This window comes from Mauremys reevesii, linkage group 8 (genome assembly GCF_016161935.1).
Source record: "Mauremys reevesii isolate NIE-2019 linkage group 8, ASM1616193v1, whole genome shotgun sequence".
Taxonomy (NCBI): domain Eukaryota; kingdom Metazoa; phylum Chordata; order Testudines; family Geoemydidae; genus Mauremys; species Mauremys reevesii.
The window spans coordinates 66087150-66099673 of record NC_052630.1 but is presented as its reverse complement, the minus strand read 5'-3'; the positions used below and the strand labels follow the sequence as shown (position 1 = coordinate 66099673).

Genomic DNA, 12524 nt, shown 5'->3' with positions numbered 1-12524 from the left:
TAATAAGGGTTAATTGGAGTAGTATGTCACACATGACTGACTACTGTTTCAAATTACTGCTGATGTCTGCATAACTAAATCAGGCAAATGGGCAGAACATTTAAATAGGGAAGAGTTGATCTTCTTCCCTCCTGCTCAATTCTAATAATTTCTTGATTATTCTTGCAATTACCACATCTTGGCAATAATGAAGTTTATGAAATTTCATTGCTTACTAGATGTAATAATGTTAGCATAATAATAGTTCTGTGCAATTGGACAGCTTTGTAAAAGTTATGCTCTAGTTCAACCACAAGTTTATTGTGCAAAATATAGGAATCACTTGGATGAATTAGGCAGGGGATCAGACTAGATGATCATAGTGGTCCCTTCCAGGCTTAAAATCTGTGAATCGATGAAAAGTGATAATCATCTGTTAAATCAGATAGAACATGGTAATGAATCCAATAAAACCATACTGCACTCTGCAATATTAAACCTTAATCTAAAAACAAAAACCCTTGCTTAACCCCAAATAACTTTTAGTTTCAACTCCAAAGTTAATTGCAAGTATTTCTGACATGCAAAGCCCAAGCAAGACTGTAGAAGGATACACACACACACACAAAGCTCAGCCTCCAATCCCCACCCACCAGAATCAGTCAAAGGATGACTTCAGTCCCTTTCTTAACTAATCCTGTCACTGTAAAATCCTACACTCATTCTTCCATGCACAGAGGGGAAAGGGACTCACTAGGGAGACCTAGTGTTTCAGTTTTAACTATTAACCAATAGTGGAAAAACAAGGATGCCTAAGTTATGCCTTCCGAGCCAATAGGGTGGATTTGTGTGTCCCACATGACAGCATTTCTCCTGTCTTTCACATGGGCAGTATTTAGTTCAATTCAGAACTGCAGATAGTACAGCTTGCACAGCAGCAATGGGATGTCTGAGCACAAGTGGCTGACTTCCGAGTGACTTTATGAAGCACTTTTGTACTTTCCTTCTGCATTAAATTGGGATCTGCATCCTTGACATTCACCCACCACACTCATCTCTACTGAAGGAAACAGTGATTACCACAGCTTAGCAGTATGAAACTGTGAGTATCGATTTTTATTTTCTCCCTTAAAGTGCGCAGTGTAATGCTGTTTACGTGTTGTATGCACCATATCTTTAAAATATGCTCTATTATTTTTCCCTGGGTATGAAGACTGAAAATTATCTAAGACTATTGAGAATCTTTCAGGGATATTTCCTGCATGCTTCAGTAAAAGAAGAAGGGGAAAAAATCAGTTATCCCTCAGGGCAGTGTCTGGATAAGAGCTGCATGCCACACTGCTTCCTAACATAGCCAGTGTGCTGCTTTGTTCATAAAGAAAAATGAAGGCAAAAAAGCCCCCCACATGTATGTTGTTCACTTTTATTTCCGCTCTGTGTTTACTCAGGCCTGATCTGTCCCCAACGGGGAAAAAATAAAGGCAAACTTTGCTGTCTCTGCTGGCAAGGACAGTCCAGACTTTGCAGACATCTGACAGTTATTATAATTAGCTCTGAAAGACAGCAAAGAGACTATGGGGCAAATAGCTCTTATGTTCTGAACAATGAAATCAAGCAAACTTCCCATCCCACCCCTTTCAGTGTTCTTGTTGGGGTGTGGGGGGGGAGACAGAGAGAAAGGTTTATGGTTGCATTTAAAAAAAAGCAGGTAATAAATATTCAATCTGGAATCGTTCAGTGTGAGGAGGGGCTTGGACAGGCTGCTTTAAACATTTCTGAATCCTGCCTTCCATTTAGAAAGAATTCACTCAGATTCCTTATGGGGTGGGAAGGGGTATGAGACTCTTCACAGCATAATGTCAGAAGGCGGGGGTGGGGGGAGAAATAACAACACATTCATAATGAGATGCATTTTGATAGCTTACCAAGATCTTTGCTCGCCAGGAGATCTCGGCAGATCGAAGTTGCTTTCTGTGTAAGATTTACAAGAGTTCTCAAACAGAAGCAACAGACAAAGCAGAGGTGGTTCTCTCCCCCCCCCCCCGCATTCCCTAGAAACGAAATTGAACCCAAATAGATAATAGCACACTGATTTATCCTTCTGTATTTAAATTAAGAAATCCTTGAATAGTCCAAATCTTCTTTTAAAAAGTTACATTCTGAAAGTATTTTCACAGGAGTAACAGAAAAGAAAAGAGAAAAGACAATGGGAACCTGATTCAGACCTAGTTAGTCTGGCTCTGTACAAAAACATGGAGATGAAAACAGTTTGAGTGAAAGATTTTCATACTTATTCTTTAAAAAAAAACACAAAACAAAAAAACCTCCAATAAAGAAAGATTGTTGAAAGGCTTAGCCACTACTAAGTATGGCTTAAATAAATCTTCCTGGGCAGATGTTCACGTGCTCCCATTGTGCAGCGAGGAACCCAAAGAATTTATTTTTTTAAAAGGAGAACTTGACATGAATTTTCATATAATCTTTTTTAAGTACACCATTTTTTTCTTTGTCTGCTCTCCTGTTATCTACACCTCCCCCAACTGCCGCCCACTGTGAGCTGAGACACCTGAAGGCTAGACATAATGATCAACAGAGCGCTATGCTAGCCTGTCTGGATTCCAGCCAGATTTTTTCCCCTCTACAATCAAGGAGCCTGCACGCAATGCACGGCAAGCCTATTTCTCTGCTATGTGTAGACTAGGCACAGAAGTCTTACCCATACTGCAGAAACATTGAAGACAAAAATATCCCTTTTTTGTCTTACTCTGGGCAATCTCAGTTTTAAGTTGTATATTATTTTAAATAATATATGAAAAATCATTTATAAACAGGTGTGTGTGTATAATGTGTGTATACGTGTGTGTATATATATGCACACACAAATAATTCTATAGCATGGTGGACTATATCTCTGTGCATGCACTATACATCCTATATCTTGATTTTTACAAACAGTATACTCCTGTATATGGTGTATCTTTATTGCATACAGTATGTTGTTCAGATAGATCACATACACTTATGTAGAAACACTGTACTATATGCATATACAAGATACTATGTATGTATATATTATATATTAGTAATTCAGGGACCCTGTTTTTGAAAATGTGAATCTTTAGAAATAGATTAGGTTTTAGAGAGATTAACAACTCTCTCAGATTATTTTGATCACCTTCAAACCTAGTGGTATTCAAATACCAGTGGGCAAACCATGTCCAAATTGAGGGGGGTTAGTTGAGGTAGTCAGTCTGACTATGGGAATCTGGCTTTCCAATTGTCAAGCAGTTACTGCACTCCCTGGAGAAACACTGATTGGCTGTGTCTCATTACTTCCAGAAAGTTTGTCTTTTGAACACAGTACTCCCAAAAATAGTCACGCACATTAGTTTGGCGTGGCTGGGGGTGGGGTTAGCACAGATACCCGGAGGAAAGGAAGATTCTTTTATTCTTTGAACCATTTCCCATTTAATTTTTAAATGTATACACTAGAAATTTTATTCTTTGAAATTCATGCATTTCATTGTCACTGGCTACATGGTATAGGGTTTTGGAAAAGGAGGTTTTTTTAATCAAATTACTCTGAGTAAAACTTTAAAATACTTACATATAGTGCATACTTTAAAAAAAACCCATCACCTGACAAGGTTTAAGAAAGTATGGTTTACTCAAAATATCAGCTGGCTTTTAGGAAAAAGATAAATGACTTTAGTGATTTTCTTTTATTGGTATTATAGTTGTCATCAACACACACTCACACTCCCCCCAGCAAATCGTATACTAGATTTAAACTTGAAAACAGGACCCCAGTATGGGTATCCCATATGTTGATTATTTTGGGTGAGCTGAGCAGTTTATAAAACTTACTAGAAAGTTGCTTAAAGAGGAAAAGAGAGAAAATAAGAGTAAGTTGCACATAATGATAACAGCATCCAGTACCTCAAATAGGGCTACAGGCTTCTAGAGCATAATTCGAAGAAATAAAAGATTGACTACATCAATCAAGTTTTCTAACTATATAAATCCAAATTCTCATACAAATAATTAAACAGTTTCCTGAAAGAATAATTTAATACATCTTATTTGAAAAGGCATAATATATCAGTAGCTACACTGATGGATATATCCGTGAAAAATATACACACAACACGCATTCCCCACAATTTCTTTATTTGCTAAACTTTTTTTTCCTTTTTCTGGTATTATCCTTGAAAATAAAACCTTACATTAATATTTCACATGTATAATTAAAAATCATTTTATTAGCTATAGACTAAAGTGCTGATGTGTATTTTCTAAAGGTAATAATTATAATTAGTGGGGTTTTTCCATTTCCTATGTTCTAAAATGCTACAAAAGAATCAATTCTCCTACCAAACGTAAGGTATGGATTACACATGAGCTTTAAACTGGAGTGGATTTTTTTCCAGCTAGCAAATGAATATTGATGTACAGAATGTGCTTAACTGGAAAAGTTCATTTTTGAATCAAAAGAACTATAAGCCAAAATTTTCATTTCTGGGTATTTACAGTTAGGCCTGAGGTACATATTTAAGTGCCTAAACAAAAGTGACTCCATTTTCATAAGCTCTCAGCAAACTCTGCCAAAATCAATGTAAACTGTAGATTCACAGCACCTTTGAAAATAAAGCCATTTATATTGAAGCACCTAAATATGAATCTAGGAGACTAATTTTGTAACCAAAGAGTCTAAATTTGAAAATTTTGGCCCATGTTTTTTGCTAACTCACTTTTTCTCTAAACTTGTAAATAGCTGCTGATGCTGAAACAAAGAGGGCATGAAAATTCACACATATTTATGACTCTAGTCCAAACAAAATGAGGAGTTTGATATCTATTCCACATGGTCTGCTAGCCTGTGCACTGTAATTGGTTGTATAAACACTATAGCACAATGCATAGAAACTTCCAGTTCTAATGACTTTAAAAAAAATTATATCGCCTCTGAATGCCTCCTTTACGTGTAAATACAAATATCAGGCATGAGTAGAAACTACTTGGGATCACACAAAACTTTCAAAAATTGGGTTGCTCTTTTGGTATTTTTACGTAGCAAAAGTAGGCTGAGAGCAACTGAAACCTTGCCTGCCAGAAATGCAGTCCAGCTCAGTAAGGCAGTGGGGTCAAATGAGCTCATGCATCACAGATAGGAAATGAACTGTGCATTGCATATTTATAGATAAAAACATTTAGGGTATTTTAATGTAAACAGATTTCCGTTTAATTTTTTGGTAAACTGTTGCAAGATCAAGACTACAACTGAGTTTAAATGACTTTCGGCATGGTATAGTTAGACCAGATGGCCACGTGTTCTTTTCTTATTTAGATGAGAATTTTCTTTTCAATAACATCTTTCTTCCTGACCTGCTTTAAAATTCCAGCAAATGAAATCAGAACAGAATTTTCAATTCCAATTGACCATGTGCAGAGGAAGGGCCAGTAGAGAAATCAGTAGAGCCATTGTGAGGCACGCTGCATCAATCTCCTCTTTGTCTTGTATCCTTTCTAGCCAGAGCTGAAATAATTAAGAATATTTAATTTATATTAGTTATACAAAACTGCAATGTTAGAAGTGTTCAGGCAAAATCACTGCAAGTTCCTCTCTCTATTGGAAGCACAAGAAAAAAGTTCTGTTTCACTTTCCAGGCAAACATGTTCTCTCCATTTATTCTTTGTCCAGTATACAAAAACCTAAACAAACGCTCATTACCGTTAAGGGAGGGAACAAGTGAATTATGGAATGATGGATTTCTTTCCATTGTCTCTTGAAGTTGGAAGATGCAAGGGAGGTGGGGCTTTTCAAATGAAAAAAAAATCAAATATTAAAATATTACCAGCAAAATATTATTTCAAACTACTTAAGTTTTTATAACTGCGCACACCAACCTAGTATCTAAAACATGTAATCATTAGCAGCTTGTCTATGTGTGTTATATATACTCCCCTAAACTGAATAATAGATTGCAATGTAAACTGTGTCAAAATTATATCTTCTGTAGCTGGTGTGTGTGAGAATGTGTACGTGTACACACACACACACACACACACACACACACACAATAGATAAAATTGACACAAATTGTACCACAATGTCCACCATTTACAATTTTGTTTGGGTCTAGTAAGAAATATACGATGGATATACATTTATTGAGATTTAACAATTATTGTATTTAAGAAACACATAATAGATCAGAAATCTACAAATTCCCTTAATCTGCAGACAAGCTAAGCGGATAGGATGGACAATTTAGAAGGGGAGAAAAAATTGCCTGACTGAAACCAATACAGGGCCATATATAACAGTTAAAGAAATATCAAAGATGGTTATAAATTGGTTATTGTTGTCACCACTAAATGTAAAATTTCTGTATCGTTCAAGTCCTGGACTAGTATCATGCTCCAATTGGCCACCCACACCTATGAACCCGAATCAAGAGCTTTTTCCCCATAAATCTCTGGTTTACTGATGAAAGTATGTTTACATGTCACTGTGAAATATCCTTCTTTTCTTCAGTTGAAGAAAGTTTCATTAAAGCCTCAGTCATTCTTCAGGTGTAAGGTGAATGAGGAAAAGGGGAAAGACAGCAGAACGAAAATTACCAGGCATGTTTTTTTAAACCAATATATCTATATATACACCAATTAGAAATGTATCAGAAAGAATGAACAAAATAGTAGATGTGTATGAAAATATCAAATAGAGCAAAGACACCTTAGGGCAATTCCTACATTTGCAGTCTCGTAATAAGAGCATGGTACTAAGAATCAGGAGATTTTGGTTCTAATGCCAGCTCTCCCAATGAGTTATGTAGCTGTGGACAATTCACTTAACCTCTGCCTCAGTTTCCTCATTTGTAACAGAGAAATACTCACCAATATACATCACAGAGGATTAATTAGTGCTTTGGACATGTAATTATTGTTGCAGGCCCTATGCTCAAATACCACAAAGGAGGGCATAAGAAGCAGCACTGAACAGAATATGAAGGCAAAATTCCCGTTGACTTCCATGTTTATCTGCACCAGGTCTGTATGCTTGGGCCTAATAATTAAACAAAAATGTACTTTCTTTAGCTGAAAAGGTAGAAAGTGTGTGCTTTTAGCTAGGTTCAATACTCCATTTTCATTTAATTTACTTGAAACATTTCATCTGTTTGGGCATATAGTATTTTGCTTGCTGTTAGCAAAATGTTATTAGTATTTAAGAAGATAAGTGAGATAGTTTCATCTTCAGTATAAAATATAGTCAGGTAGGGCTGGATTGTGAAGCCTACTAATGTGGTATAATACCTTACTCTGTAAGTTGTCCCACTCATTTCATTGGCTTGACTTGAGAAGGTGCTTCTCAAGGTGAGCAAGGGTGGCAGTCTCTGGTCCCCTTATTTTTACCTGTGATATTGATGCATTTAGGCCCTGATTCAGCAAGGCACTTAAGCACATGGCTAAATTGAAAGCGTATGAGTAGTCCATTTACTTCAGTAGGATCACTCTTGTGCTTAAAGTTCAGCACATGCTTAAAGACTTGTAGAAACTGGTTCTACAAAACCCTTGCACTAGTTTGAACAGTTACATGTCCTTAACCTGATTCTGCTCTCTGTTATACTGAAGTAGGGTTGGATGAGTAAAGCTGAGAGAAGTATTTAGCCACTCTGTTTTCTATATGGTAACAGATTTTGTTATTTAATTGATCTAAATCACAAATTCATGGGTGTGCATTTCTAAAATCACAGCACAGTAAAGAGTCCTGCAGAGCACGAGACTTAACAGTGGTTTCTTTCAGGCCGCCATTTTGTGGTGAAGTGAAATTGCTGTCTGAATCACATGCATAGAACTTGAAAAAAATTATTTTTGTCTATGTACAACTATGATGGTGCTCTGCACAAACAAAGAAAACACTCATTCTCTCCATAGAGTGTTTGCATTAATCAATATTCATGCAGAATATGAAAAGTACTTACACATACTTTCAAATGTCTTGACAGCTGTGTTCAGGTTATAAAAACCCATTAGGAAAATGAAACTTTAGCAGATCTGTGTCCATGTCTCCTCTGCTTCTCAAAATGGGCGGGGTGATGAGAAAGAAGCTTGAGGTGAAATATCCTTTGTGGAACTTCAGATTCATGCAATGCACAGGATTAAGAGGGGAAGTAAGCAAAATGTGTAGGCTATGAGCTATTGATGGGATGTGTTTCACCAGCCTACTTTTACTGTCAAGTCACCAGACTGTATTAGCAGTTTATCCAGTCCCCTAAGCTGTAGGATATGGATAATGGGATTGGACAAAATGATTAAAATCATTTTGTCTCATGATTTGCACATATTGCTTTTATGATGTGAAAACTGAAATATTTAATTGTATGATGAAAGCACAAGCACCACTTTTTCTTTTACCTTTAATTTTATTCAACATGTAGAAGTATTTCCTTCTGTACCTTTAAAAAAAAAAAGTCATCATGCAGTCTTCTCGCTGAAATCAATTTATTTTAACCAGGAAAATAATCTTGGAACTATTTTTTTTTGCATGAAATGTGTGAAGCCTTTGTTTAAAATGGTCTTCAAAAGAAGATTGCAGTTAAATTATTTGCAGGATTGTATGATTGTTATTTAAGAAATCTGGTGATTTTCCAGGATATGTTGTCCATATGCTGAGGCTTAACTTCAACTTTCAAGTATTATTTGTAGATCATTTTAAACTATTTTTTCCAGAAGGATAATTTGCAAAGGGTAGCATTTAAAAGAGAATTATAGTGAATGACATCAGTAAGGGAGAAGATAAGCAGTTCCTAAAGTTTATCCAAAGACATAAGGGTTAAAATTTCAGATCTTCATAGAAGTGGGAAAAATGGAAGTTTAAAAAAAAAAGGAGAGTGAAGCTGCTGGTGACTTGAGTGTATTTATGGATTACTATGTCTTGAAAAGAAGAAAACCAGAGTTGTAAGATGACACTGCAGGGGTTGTCTGGACTTTTCACTGAGTGTGAAGTCTGTTTAGTCAATGCCTTAATGCCTAATACTGACCTTTGACCTCTTCACTCCCCCCTTGCTCCAGGTGCAACATTTTTGCAAGTGCTTTAAACTTTATTGGAAAGTTTGTGCAGGTTTCACACACACTGCAAAGTGCATAGGGTATTTTACACAACATTAGCAGAAACATATGACATCAAGGCTTAGCTTTTTTTTATTTATTTAGTACACACAGACTTATTTTATGTGTTCCTCGCCTCATCCCCCCTATTAAATTAATAATTTAATAATTACCACATTAAATTCATAGAATCATAGAATCATATTTGAAAGAATTCTTCTTGTGTGTCTCAGACTGTACCCCTAAATAGCCAAATACAAGATTAAAATTAACTGGTATGGCACATTAGCCAATATGGTAAATTATAGACCAGCTATGCAACATAGAGCAGCAACATTATTGATCTCTTAAAGTAATTGTCTTTGCTATGGAAATGTAAAACACAAAAACAAGAGAAGCACTAACTGATGTTCTCAGAAACAAAATCAATTTCTTGTACTATTAATTAGACCTTGGCTGATATAAATATTGAGAAAAACTAACGTTTATAGTCTAGTAATAAAGGGAGCCATACTACATCAAGTCTATAATTCAGGTTTGGATTTTAAAAAAAAATAACTGGATGAACTTCTTCTGGTGTATCTTCAACAAATGACATTATAAACTAAATATGCGATGTGTTATACGTAATGCATATATATTACATACACCATGTAACATTTCATTTGTGTGTGTACCCTAGAGGTTTGATAAATAGTTACTGAAATTGCCTGTTTGCTAAATTAGGCTACAAGTGTCACCATTTTTCACACAAAATGTAAAAATGGTATCCTAACCTATGCATCCATTGAAGATTCTATGGTACTTTCCGTAAGAGCAGGGATTTTTTTTCAGCTACTTTGGTTAAAGTCCATCTCCAGGGATGCTTTTTCCCCCTGCCCCATCTGTGTCCTACTAAGAGATTGCAACTATTTTGTTCAGGTGTGGACCTGGCTACCATGATTTCCCCTTGTAGAGTGCATTTCAGCAATCACATCACATTGGCACAGGAATTTAAAAATCAAGATGGAAACTTAAGTTGGTGACAGCCCGTTTGGTAAGGGGCAGCTATACACGCTATTTCTGGGGAGAATTTAAAAGCTGACCTAGAAAAGTTTAAATGGCTTTGTATCAGCCAATCCAAGAGACTTCCTCTCTCCCCATGTCATACGGCACAGTTGCACTGAGCAGAGGGGTTTGATTTAGAAGAGAGGGTGAATGGTAATGCCCTCTCGCCAGGGTCCTTACTTTTAGGAACGCACTCCCACCATTGAGATTCAAAATAGACCAGGACTGCTGAGCCTCAGTGTATGCGCCAAGACTGGTGTCTTCACTCTACTATTTGGGTAGGATGAGTCTGAAGAAGGTTTAAAGTTCAGTTTTTTGAGGGGACGTTTTTGGCTGGGGGTTGAATTTCATATTGGGTTAAAGATTTTAGCTGGACTGTTTTTTCTAAATATGTTAAAGCCACCTAGGCACCTTTTAAAATATTTTGTACCTTTTAATATGAATCTAAATATATAATTAGCTTTTTCCACCTACATTATCATTGTAGTTTCAATTGGATGCAGCTTTCTTGCCCTACACCATTGCATGGCTATGGGTGTGCTGCAGCAGTCATATTCCACCCCAAGAGTGGCTGCATTCACTGGTGGGTGACATGGTTGAGTTCAAGGTTCTTTGGAACTAGTATTCTAGCGCAGCCTATTTTTGAAGTAGGCTCAAGTCACAAAGGTTCCCAAAGCTCTAGGAAAGGTTTAAAGCCAGTTTTCTGTTTTGGTCTCATCTCCATGTGTAATGTACAGACAGCAAAAAAGTGTCAGAAAAATATGGAAACTAGGGTCTTGAATGTCATGTTCAAAATCTCTTTCCAGACCTAGGCAGTGGCTTTTCCCCCCCCCAAACACAGAGTGTGTTCCTGTTAACAATGCAGCTGTTAACATGTCATCAATACTCTTTGTTTGAGAATACATTAAAATGAAGAAACAGATTTTTAAAGTGACTTTAAATGTAAACATGGTACTATACCATGGAACTGGAATTGGTTTCTTCCAAAACTTTTCCTTTTCCCTCCTGAAATGACATGCATTGTTTTCAAGACCGAGATTTAGTGCAGGTACTCAATTTCACTGAAGGTCAAATACACTTGTCAAAATTATATTTTTTGCACAGCTGAGAATTCAAATAATTTTGTGGACCAAAAATGGACAGATCTAGTCTTTGTGATGGAAATACATAGCAGTATAGAGCTGGTATTGGAATAAAACAGAATGAAGTAGTATTATACACTATGTTAATGTAACATCATAGTGAAACGATCACCAATTTTTGTTTTGCTGTATATGAGGAGAAATACCCACCCAGACACAGGTTTTTGTCATTGTGGAATTTTTTGTACCAATAAGTGCTTGCACATTAGTTTTATTTTGGCTTTACATCCTGGATGTCTTAATTATACTTGCAACAAATATTTACAAATGCTAATTGCAGGAATATGTTATCACCTGTCTCCTATATGACATGGATTTGCCTAGGATACTTCCCAGGATGGGTTCTCTCTCTCACGTGTCACTTATCACCATGGTATTAGAGAGCCTTCCATGTTGAATTGGCAATGGTTTGAAAAGGCTAGTTGACCCTACTCATAATGGAGAAATCTCTACACAGCCCGAACCAACCTGGGGAACAAAGAGCAGTAAGCTATATTTAGTTAGTTAATAGCATTATAAGTACTGCTTTCAAGTGATTAAAAAAAAATGATCGCAATTAATCGCATTGTTAAACAATAATAGAATATCATTTATTTAAATATTTTTGGATGTTTTCTACATTTGCAAATATATTGATTTCAGTTATAACAGAATACAAAGTGTACAGTGCTCACTTTATTCTTTTATTAAAAATATTTGCACTGCAAAAACCAGTATTTTTCAATTCACCTACTACAAGTACTATAGTGCAATCTCTTTATCATGAAAGTTGAACTTACAAATGTAGAATTATGTACCAAAAAAATAACTGCATTCAAAAATAAAAGTGTAAAACTTTAGAGCCTGCAAGTCCACTCAGTCCTATTTCTTGTTCAGCCAATCGAACAAACATGTTTGTTTACATTTGCAGGAGATAATTCTGCCCACTTCTTGTTCTCAATGTCACCTGAAAGAGAGCAGGTGTTCACATGGCACTGTTGTAGCTGGCGTCACAAGATATTTATGTGCCAGATGCACTAAAGATTCATATGTCCCTTCATGCTTTAATCGCCATTCCAGAGGACATGCATCCATGCTGATGATGGATTCTGCTCCATAACAACCCAAAGCAGTACGGACCGATGCATGTTCATTTTCATTATCTGAGTCAGATGCCACCAGCAGAAGGTTGATTTTCTTTTTTGGTGATTTGGATTCTGTAGTTTCCACATCAATGTGTTGCTTTTTTAAGACTTCTGAAAGCGTGCT

At 36.3% G+C, this 12524-nt stretch overlaps 1 long non-coding RNA gene across 1 annotated transcript in view; it reads left to right on the top strand.

The window, feature by feature from the left end:
- Window positions 1–724: 724 nt before the first annotated feature.
- Window positions 725–12524, top strand: part of LOC120371048 — a 77791-nt gene continuing 65991 nt past the window's right edge. Inside the window, exons 1-2 of the long non-coding RNA XR_005584119.1 lie at window positions 725–1081; window positions 6932–7029. This is a non-coding gene — a long non-coding RNA (uncharacterized LOC120371048). The remainder of the gene's footprint in view (window positions 1082–6931; window positions 7030–12524) is intronic.